At 39.2% G+C, this 11,523-nt stretch overlaps 1 pseudogene; it reads right to left on the bottom strand.

Moving 5' to 3' along the window:
* Positions 1 to 10,434: 10,434 nt before the first annotated feature.
* Nip7-ps10 (nucleolar pre-rRNA processing protein NIP7, pseudogene 10) lies at positions 10,435 to 11,108 on the bottom strand (annotated as a pseudogene).
* Between the last annotated feature and the right edge of the window lie 415 nt (positions 11,109 to 11,523).

The raw sequence follows: 11,523 nt of genomic DNA, 5'->3' as shown, positions 1-11,523 counted from the left end.
AGGTAAAATCTTAATTAGTCAGATAAGGCTACAGGCTGTGATTGGGCAGTGGTATAAGGGGGCAGATCTGAAAGTTTTAGAGAGGGAAGAGACAGAGAAAGGGAGAGGGAGTGACAAGACAGGAGATTGAGAGAAGATGGAGGAAAAAAATGAACCAGAACCACATGGCCTAAAAGAGCCCCAGGTAGCTGTGAAAGGGCAATAGAATAATGTAGGGTACATTTGCCTCATCTGGGTGTGCAGCTTGTATTTATATCCACTGAGATTTCAGTTCTTTGTTTAGGCATTTTGGCAGTTGAGAATTTACTGTTATCAATCTGGCTGATAAATTACAAGTCGCTGGAATTTTCATTTCATGGGGTGACAGGGACTTGTGGGAAGAGCAGCCAGTTTTCTGCAGGATTTAAAAAGGATACAGTTTGCCTGAGAAGATCTGGGCATTTCAGAACCCCACTAGCCACAGAAACCATGGGAGCATGTTAGACCACAAATACTGATTAGCTGGACACACATTGATTGCTTTTTATAATTACATGCTCCATTTTTCTGATTCTTTTGCCTGCTTTGGGGACCCCTTTCCTCCTATTGGGTTTCACTGTCATGCCTTAGTAAGATTGATCACAATATGCAAGGTACACTGGTGATGGCCACTCCTATTCCCATATGGACTAACTCTGGAATTAAGTAAAGTCTAAAACTGGAAGGCATAACTTTTTTTTTCTTTCTTAATTGAAGTAGATAGAGCCAATTCAAATACAGACTCTTTGGGTTTATTATATAGTTTAGTGTATACTTTATATAGTATGTAGATAGATGATATTAGTAAATAGATATAGATATACTACATGTACAGTTTAATATAGCATTAGTATAGAATCAGGTTTATACAGAGCATAGGAAGTGGAGTTGAGTAGGGAAGAGAAGGGAATAGAGGCAGAAAACGACAGACATAAATACAGAAGGAGTGTGAGAGAAAGGGAGGAAGAGGGAAAAGAGAGAAAAAGAATGAGAGTTGCTGGTCAGGAACACATGGAAAAAGAGGGGGAAAGGGGAAGACAGAGAGAGAGAGAGAGAGAGAGAGAGAGAGAGAGAGAGAGAGAGAGAGAGAGAGAGAGCGCAAGCAAGCAGTTCTTTTTATAATGAGTCATGCCTACCTGACTGTTGCCAGGTAACTGTTGGGTGGAGCCTAGGGGGAATGCTAACATTCCTTTATCATGGATGAATTTAAAATAAAAGGAAAAATTAGAGAGATGATGGTGGAGCAGGAATAGGGTCATCATAATCTTTACCTACTTCCTGCTGACTTTGGGTTGATGTATCTCTCGGAAACCAAAGAAAATATGGATGGGGATGTTGATCCAGTCTTAGGAGAGTTGGTTGTTTCCTTGTTCTCATGGACTGTGGAACCATCTGTAGGTAGAAGGAGCAGGTGAAGTTGAAGAGTCTGTGCCTGTGAGAGTAGAGTGAAGTATGTTGGTTGCTTCTCTGGAACTGTCATGAATGTTGATTTTAAGTAATCTCCTGGATCTGACAAGATGCTGAAACATGTGTGTGTGTGTGTGTGTGTGTGTGTGTGTGTGTGTGTGTGTGTGTGTGTGTATCTGTATGTAATAGTACTAGTAATGGTAGTAGTAGCAGTAGCAGTAGCAGTAGCAGCAGTAGTAGTAGTATATTGTATATTGTAGAGAATAAAGTTACATGATTTTGGGAGAAAAGAAGTTTTCCTAGGAGTACATTTGAAACACATAGATATCGGTTGTTGGTGTGTGGGAAGTGTCAATTCCAGGGAACAGGAGAGGAATCCCATCCTCTGGAACAGATCACATGTGGGAACTTAGGCTATTGATTGACATGTTACTTATGCAGTCTGACTGGTCAAGGGGAGGTAGATTTGATTGTGTTTCTTGGAGCTTATAAGTTTCCAAAAGGGATACATTTATTAACAGAGTGAACAGTCTTTAAAATGAGCTTAGGGAAGATAAAACCTTTCCTGGAACAGAAGGAGTGAGAGGACTTTTACTTCTGTCGAGGAGATTGATTATATATAACTTTAGTATAATGAGAAACATTTGGAAGTATTTATTGAAAAGACAAGGAAAGGAAACTGGAAAATTTGACAACTTTGTGAAGATGACAATTGATCATATAGTTTAGCATGAGAAATACCTTAAGTATATAGTGAAAAGATAACCAAAGGAAACTTATATTTTAAGTATGACAGCTTATAGTATAAATTTAGCACATGGAAAATTTGAGCTTGTGAAAACTTGGATCATATAGGGGAATGTTTTATTTGGATTAGGCTAATTCATAATAACTCTATTGGTTAATATTAGGACAGTGGCATAACAAGTAGAGGATATATGAAGCATATACTCACTGGGAATACAGTGTGTGTGTGTGTGTGTGTGTGTGTGTGTGATATTATATTTTTTCATAGTAAATTATATATAGTAGAGAATAAAGTTAAGTACATTTGGGAGAAAAGAATTTTTTTAGTTCTACCTAAAGAAGAATTAATTAGGTTTAGAAAAAAATGTTTTAGATACCCTTAGATCTTGGTTGTGGAGGTGAGGAAAGTTTCAATCCCAGAAAACAGGGGAGGAAACCCACCCTCTGGAATAGGTCAAAATGTAAACTTAAGGCTACTGATTGACAGGTTTACTTGTCCAGATGGAGTCTGTTTGATCTATGGGAGATACACACGATTGTGTTTCTTGAAGATTATAAGTTTGCAAAAGAGACACATTTGTTAACAGCATGGGCAGTCTTTAAGCTAACCTTAGGGAAGACAAAAACCTTTCTTGGAAGAATGGAGCAAGAAGCACTTTTACTTCTGTTTAGGAGACTGGATATATATAAATTTAGTATAATGGGAAACATTTTGAAGTATGTACTGAAAAGGCAATTAAAGGAAACTGTAAAATTTGACATCCTTGTGAATATGATAATTGATCATATAGTTTAGTATGAGAAATAATCTTTTTTGTACTTTTTTTGATTTATTTCTTTATTTATATTGCAAATGTTATTCCTGTTCCCAGTTTCCATTCCATAAGCCTCCTGTCCACTCCCCCTCCCCGATAAGTTTGTTTCTCCCTCACACAACGCCCTTAGCACCCCTCAACATTCCCCTGCACTGCGGGTCGAACCTGGGCAGGACCAAGGACTTCCACTTACACATGATGATTCCCAACAAGGCTATTCTCTACTACGTATGCAGTCAGAGCTCTGAGTAAGTCCATGCATTGTCTTTGTGTAGTGGTTTAGTCCCTGGAAGCTCTGATTGGTTGGCATTATTGTTCTTTATGGGGTTGCAAGGCCCTTCAGCTCTTCAAATCCTTTCTCTAATTCTCCCAAAGGGGGTCCCATTCTCAGTTCAGTGGCTTGCTGCTAGTGTTCACCTCTGTATTTGACACACTTTGGCTGTGTCTCTCAGGAGAGATCTATATCCAGTTCCTGTCAGCATATACTTCCTAGCTTCATCAATTTTATCTAGTTTTGGTGGCTGTATATATATATATATATATATATATATATATATATATATATATATATGGACCACATGTAGGGCAGGCTCTGAATGGCTGTTTGTTCACTCTCTGTTCTAAACTTTGCCTCCATATCAACTCCTATGTATATTTTTGTTCCCCCTTTTAAGAAGGAGTGAAGAATGCACATTTTACTCACCCTTCTTGAGCTTCATGTGGTCTATGGATTGCATCTTGGTAATTCTAGGTTTTGGGCTAATATCCACTTATCAATGAGTGCATACTATGTGTGTTTTTCTGTGACTGGGTTACTTCATGCAGGATGATATTTTCTAGGTCAATCCATTTTCCTATGAATTTCATGAAGTCATAGTTTTTGATTGCTGAGCAGTACTCCATTGTGTAGATGACAACCTTGTAAATGTGATAATTGATCACATAGTTTAAAATGAGAAATATCTTAAGTCTATAGTTAAAAGGCAACCAAAGGAAAACATATTTGTAACTATGACAACTGATAGTGTAGATGTAGCACAAAAACACTTTAAGTCTATAGTTTAAAGGCAATCAAAAGAAACTTAAATTTGGACTTGTGATATAAAAGTTGGATTGTATAGTGTGATGTTTTATTAGAATTAGGCTTATTTATAAGAATTCTAATGGTTAATGTTAGGACAGTAGCATAACAAGTGGAGAAAATATGAAGCATTAGTCACTGGAAACTGAGTTTAGAAAAGGAAGTAACAGAAGGTTATATCTGTGAAAGGTTGCAACTGAAATTGTGTATCCTTTATCCTGAAGCCTGTGAGTACGGCAACCCTGCCTGTTTTTGGAAAGAGATCTGGTTTTCTTAACTAGTTAATGAATTGAATACTGAGCTAAGAAGGTTGTGGATTACCTTGGAGTAAGCAGCTAGAGGTCTGTTTTCTGGGTGTAGTTAGCTTAGCTGTCAGAAATTTGGGAAAAATAAATTATAATCAAATGTCATTAATTAAAATGACAGAAGTTGGCCAATAGTCTACTACCTAGACAGTTTTCCCAAGTCCCTGGTGTCCATCACAACTTGGGCAGAGTTAGTGTGGTCATTAGGCCCAGAAGAGGAGAAGAATTTTCCTGTGGAGTAGTAACTTTGGAAAAATGGCTCACCTTGTCCTAGGCAATATGAGACATTTAACTCTCTTGTATCCTCAGTTTGACAGCAGTGTGGGCTGAGCCCTGGCAGCAGCAAGGCAATGGAATACTGTTTCTCAGTGGTTACCATACCACAATCTAGGCAATCTTGTCACTGTGCCTACATCTTCTTGGAGACCTTGATGGAGGAGGGCGGATTGTAACTGTTATAATTTTGGAGTCTCTGTCTGTCCTAATAACTTTAAACATTTAACGTTACATTTCCCAAGTTTCTTAAATGATTGAGAGCTAGTATTTATTAAGCCTATCAGAGTTACCCAGTATTTATCTTAAGGCAATTGTCTATAACTTTTCCTATTGTAAATCTTTTAATCAATATTAAAATAATGATTTACCAATTTAGGATAGAAATCAGACTCTAAGCCAGGTTATTCTAGAGGCAGTGAATATAAACCGCCTGTAATACATATGGTGGCCGGTCATGGGACTGTCAGTAATTCAGATGGCACTGAAGCTATCAGGAGTCATGTCACCTGCCTCAGTTAAAATGGTGCAGAAGAAATAGCATAGGAAAACTTTATATGACCACAACAAAGATGGGAGACACTCAGGAGACTGCCCCAAACCAAGATGGTGCTGAAGCTACAACTCTGTCTGAAGGAAAGTCAAATGTTTGTTACATCTTGTAATGGCAGAAATGGCTGTGTATCAGCAGATAAAAACACATAAACAGAAAAACAGTGAAGTAAATGGGCATGTTTTGTCTAAGGGACAAGTGGGATTTGCTTTCCCCATAGTCATTCATCCTCTGTTGGTGAATGCAGAGCAGTGGGTCTGACCTGTGCATGGAGCAACTCAACTGTCACACCTGTTTTAGAGCTGTTGCAGACTTTCTGGTATTCTTATTGTAAAAATAACTATTATTCATCTGTATTTATTGTCATTTCTGAGGTTTTCTGCTTCCACTTGTCAACATAGGCCTAGAGCTGGAAGCTTCTAGCCTCTCTAAAATCCACTCTAGAGCAAAGAATGATTATAGACTCTGAGATTCATAGCTGAATAAGTAGCTCCTGCCTAATTCTTTCTGAGGTCTTGCTGAGTAATTTAAAACTCCTCTCCAGTATAATTGATTCCTGAGATAAACTTCCAAATCCTAGATGCTTCAGAGAAGCTGCTATCAATTTGGCCTATAAATTTATGTAAGGGAGCCAGGTGAAGTAATGAGAGCACTATCGAATATCTTAAAGACTTCCCTGAAGCCTATAGAACCTAGACTACATTTGACCCAGGAACAAATGGAAAGAAACTTCCCTGATCTCTCTTAGGAGATTCAGTGCCTGGATGGTTTTGCTGGTAAGCAACTACTGTATAAGTTCATATAGGAAGAATTATATGACTGAGAACCTTGTGGCACAGCCCCATTCCATGAGCCCTGGGTAAACAAAAGGAGGAGGGGAAAGCCAGAAAATTTTGGTGGGCACAGGTCACAAAATTCTGCTTGAAACAAGCACTGGGGCCAATTTCAAATAAAAACATGGGTATAGTGCAATGGACACCAAGACCTGTCCATGGACTAAGCAAAGAAAGATTGATTTTGGAGTAGGTCAGATAATCCATTCATTCATGTATATTTCTGGTTGTCCATACTCTCTGATGGAAGAGATTTTCTCACCAAATGGGAGCTCACAACCACTTTGACTCAGAAGGAGTATAAATGCTAGATATGTATGGCTTCATCCATGTTGTCACTTTGCCCCTGGAACAAACACCCACCCCTCTAAGACTCTCTTTCCCTTCAGAGGTTCCTGGAAGAAGTTTTTGAGGTATGCGCAAAAAAGGTGCCAAAAGGGAAATGGAATAACACTCGAAATGTAAATAAGAAATACTCAAGTTAATAATTAAAAAAAAGATTTATTTTAAAATTAAAAAATAGGTGCCAAAAGGACTTGCCCATCATAGTACCTCAGTTCTAGTCCAATTGAAGGGTGAAGTTACCCAAGTCAGAATTGGGAAATACCCAATGTCCAGAGAGTCTAGAACAGGGATTATTCACATATCACTCCTGAATTGGAGACATGTCAGGAGTTCACATGAGACCTGCTACAGGAGCTGAGTCAGCTGGGCAAACAAGTGTCTGCTAAGAAGGCCCAGCTTTGTCAACTTGAGGTCACCTACTTTGGGTTCATATTCAAGGGGGGGCAACAAATAATGTCAAATGCCCAGATGCAATCCATCCTTAGCATCCATCCCATCATGAAGAAAGTATGGGAATTTCTGGGATCTCTCAGCCTCTAGGGTTCAGGTTCCACTGAGATAATCAAACCACTCTATGAGGCCACCGAAGGGTCAAGAAGATATGATAAAATAGATCTCTGAGATAGACACGGCTTTTAATACCTTGAAAAAAGTCTTGTTGGAGTCACTGGGCCAGGCCTTTCTGGATATACACATACGCTCCCACCTGTACATAGGTGAAATTGAAGGGATAGCCTAGGGTGTTCTCACTCAACAGTTGGGCCATGGAAAAGAACAGGGCTTTTATATCTGAGAAGCTGAGCCTGGTGGCCCAAGGATGGCTAGCCTGCCTCTGGATCTACTACTGTCCTTCTCATTAAGGATGCTGACAAGGAAACTGTAAAACAGAAATTTGCTATCACTACCTACCATGGTATTGTGGTGAGCCTCGAGAATCCTCTTGACAAATGGCAGTACAATGCCAGATTGGTGTACTTCCAGGTGCTACTTTTGCAACCCCTTCACATAAGATATAACCCATCATCTGCCCTAAACCCAGTCCCCTTGCTACCTAGCTTATCTTCAAATGCACAGGAGGTTTGCTCTATAGATTGGAGCATATCTAGAACCAAACAAAATTAAGTATGCAGGGACATGGTTGACATGGACTCTTTTGTTTGGGCAACTCCTCTGTTGCCAGGCACAGCAGTCTAAAAGGCTGAGTTGACAGCTCTAACTCAGGTTTTGAAGTTGGCAAAGGGGACCAAGGCCAACATTTATAATGACCGCAGATATCAAAAGAGAGGATTGTTGACTGGTGAAGTGAATATCACCAAAAGTAAAGAAGAAATATTTGCTTTGTTGGAGGCATTGTGGCTTCCTCTCAAAGTGGACATAATTCCTTGCCCTGGACGTCAAAAAGGAACATCAGAAATAGTCTGAGGAAACAGACAACCTAATGAAGCCAAAAGAGAGGCCCCAAACTTCCAATATATATATATATATATATATATATATATATATATATATATATATATATATATATATGTGTGTGTGTGTGTGTGTGTGTGTGTGTGTGTGTGTGTGTGTGTGTGTGTGTGTGTGTATAAATCCAAACAGCTTTATATGAACATTTTCACTGCAAGGAGTCATTGGTTTGGTTAAAGGTTTCTGGTTTCTGAAACACTCTAAGACTGACTCCTCCATGATGTCCTGTAGCTGGTAGATTTAGTAGGTTGTGGGGTGGACGGTATCAAAGCACTGGATCTGGATGTGGATTGGAGCAGGGAAGATTCGTCCAGGCCTTGTGTCCTGGCTTTCTTGTTATTATTTTTAACAACAGAGTAGCATTCTCTTTTGTGAATGTACCACCTTATCTTTATTCAGTATTCTATTGAGTGCTATCTAGGTTTTTCTAATTTCTGCTCTTGAAGAATAAAGAAGCAATGAATATGGTTGAGCAAGATCACTGTGGTAGAAAGAAGCATCCATTGGGTATTTGCCCAGCAGTGATAGAGGTGGTAACTTAAGGTAAACTGAGTCCTATCTTTCTGAGGAGTGACAACAGTAATTTACATAGTGGCTGTAAAAATTGTCACTGCCACCAGCAATGCAGGAGTGTTCTTATTGAACTGCATCCTAGTCAGCAGGAGCTTTCACTCATGTTACTGATCTAGACCATCCTTACTGATGTAAGACGGAATCTTAAAGTAGTTTTGATGTTCATTTCCCTGAATCTAATAATGTTGAACATTTCATTAGGTGATTTTCAGCCATTTGAATTCTTGTCTATTCTGAGTTATCTATTTACATCTATGTCTTGTTTTTAGTTGTATTATTAGATTTTTCAATAATTTTATATTTCTTGGATATTTTATGTATTTACATTTCAAATGTTATCCCCTTTCCCCTCTGTACTATACCGCATCCCCCTTCACCCTCCTATGAGGATGTACCCATTCCCACCCCCTACTCAAAGTTCAACACCCTGGGGAATCAAGCCTTCACAGGACCAAGGGCTTTTCCTCTCACTGATGCTGGACAATGCCATATTCTGCCACATATGTGGCTGGAGTCATGGGTCCCTCTATAAGTATTCATTGGTTGGTGGTTTAGTCACTGGGACATCTGGTGGCATTTGTTTGGTTGATATTGTTGTTCTTCCTATGGTAATGCAGACTCCTTCAGCTCCTTCAGTCTTTACTCTATGGAGATTGAGGCTCCTGTGTTCAGTCCAATGGTTAGCTGCAAGCACCCTCATCTGTATCAGTAGGGCTCTGATAGAGCCTCTCAGGAGATACCCATCTCTGGCTCCTGTCAGAAAGCAGTTCTTGGCATCAGGAATAGTGACTGGCTTTGGTGGAAGCATATGGGATGGATCATCAGGTGAGGCAGTCTCTGGATGATATTTCCTTAGGTCCCTGCTTCACTATTTGTCTCTGTATTTCCTCCTATGAGTATTTTGTTCTCCTATTTAGAAGGAATGAACCATCCAAATTTTGGTTTTCCTTCTTGGGCTTCATTCTGCTACATACAGCCATCCAGGAAATTTTGATAGACATTGCATTGAATCTCTATAGTACTTGTGGTAGGATATATGTTATTTTACTATGTTAATTCAACTGATTCATGAACATAACAGAACTTTTTCTCATCTAACACAATCAATTTGTTCAATGCCTTGAATTTTTTTTTTAATCATAGAATGCTGAATTACAAAGCCAGCTTGATTTTGATGGTCATAGTTTGATGCAATTTAGTCTAGCAGCTTTAAATGCTTGGGACAAAATTGAATGGTCCTGAGAGAGGTCTGTGTCATTTATTGAAATTATACAGGGTCCAGAGGAAGTCTTCCCTGATTTTTCGCAAAAATTGACTTCAGCAATAATAGAATAATATCAGATTCAGAAGTCATAAAAGACTGATTGAATCTTTGGCTTTTGAAAATTGAAATTCAGATTGAAGGGTGTGATTAGACATTTAAAGGCAAGATCAGCCCCAATAGATGAATATATTAGAGATACAGCTGATATTGGATCTCATCTTTATAGTGATAATATGATAGAAGTAATTTCTAAAGGTATTAAGAAAAATCAAAATGGCAGATATTTTTTAAACCATTAAAATTTATTAAACTTCATATGTAAAACCACAGGCATGGCACACTATCCTTAAAGTCCACTGTGCTATTATCATCCTGGAAAAGTGGTTTCACAGGTAACAGTAAGATTACCTCTGTCCTCACTGAAGTATCTGAGAAACTGTCACTCAGAACAAGTCTCCTGATTCAAACAAACATGATGTAGATACAAAATAGAAACACTCTATTTGTTCACACAAACACTCACAGGTTCTCCTTTGCGTGTTTTAGATTTTTGACAAAAATCTCACTAGGTAGCCCAAGATAGCCTTGAACTTGCCAAGTAGCCTGGGCTGGCCTTCCCCTTGTTATCCACCTGGATTTGACTCTAGAGTTCCAGAAACACTATTTTTGAGCCATTTCTGTTGATAAGAATCCAAGCTGCATATCTCAGTGTTATCATGATTTAACATGAAGGCTAGCACATAGGAAACAAAGCTAAGTCCTCTCACACAGCAAAATGTTCTTGGGATGCCTACTGTAAATCAATGTCTCTTCTTGGCATACGTACTCTCCAATATCTGCTTGATGGAACACGACCACTGCAATGAGGTCCACTTTTCTGCACTCTTGGGTAGACTTCGCTGCCACCCTAAAACCCAAAGGAACATCTGCCATGGAATAAACCACTACTCCCTGGTACTGAGACATGTATTCAGTGATTCGACTCAGGCAGGATTTCACACATGGTTTCCATACAAGAAGGAATGCTCTGCTCCAGGCTTCCAGGCTTTATTCATACTTGGCATAGGGTGCAAGGTAATCCAGTGTTGTAACATGCAACCAGAATATGTGAGTCTTAATAAACTTTCCAAAACACGTCCCCAGGGACACTAGCTTATTCTGGATATGTTGGTGTCCAGTTTAGGGCTCATCTCACTCACATAATACACTTGGTCTTTGTGGAGCTGGAAACAGTAGGTGCCTTCCAGTCTGTCCAGTAGGAGTTGTAGATTCTCTCCAATGTATTTTACAATCTTCTCAAGCAGAACCCAGGCCTCTTTTTCAGTCAAAGGACCGTTTTTCAGTGAATGGCCTCTTTTTTCCCTAGCTTGGCTCCCGGGATCTTCATGCCTAATGGGAGATATTCTAATTGTGGTAAGGAAGGTCATTTGAAAACGGATTATAGGCAAGACATGACTAGAAACAATTTTTTTAAACCTAGAAACAATACAGAGAGAAAACTTCAGCCTTCTGGAAAAGGCAAAAAGTGTGTCAAAGTCTGACACTGGACTGATGAATTCAAATCAACCAGGGATAGGCAAGGTTACCCTTTAACATCAGAAAAGGAGTGCTCCTTTTGGCCCTGGTATCAAATTTGATTTAATAATTCTTTGCTGGTAAATGTGGTGTGTTGGAGGGGCCTGAGCAAGCTAGAATAGATTGAAGACCCTGATTTAACTTGTTTCAGATTAGCTTCTGTCTGTGTTTTAGGAGATTACTAACATTTCCCTGGCACTACACTCCAAGACTATGGACTATGATCAAATACTCCTTGGTTTTTGATTTGACAGGTAGTGCATTGTG

The sequence above is a fragment of the Rattus norvegicus genome, chromosome 2 (genome assembly GCF_036323735.1).
Source record: "Rattus norvegicus strain BN/NHsdMcwi chromosome 2, GRCr8, whole genome shotgun sequence".
Classification (NCBI taxonomy): domain Eukaryota; kingdom Metazoa; phylum Chordata; class Mammalia; order Rodentia; family Muridae; genus Rattus; species Rattus norvegicus.
Note: the sequence above shows the minus strand (reverse complement) of the source record. Positions and strands in the feature narration are given on the sequence as shown.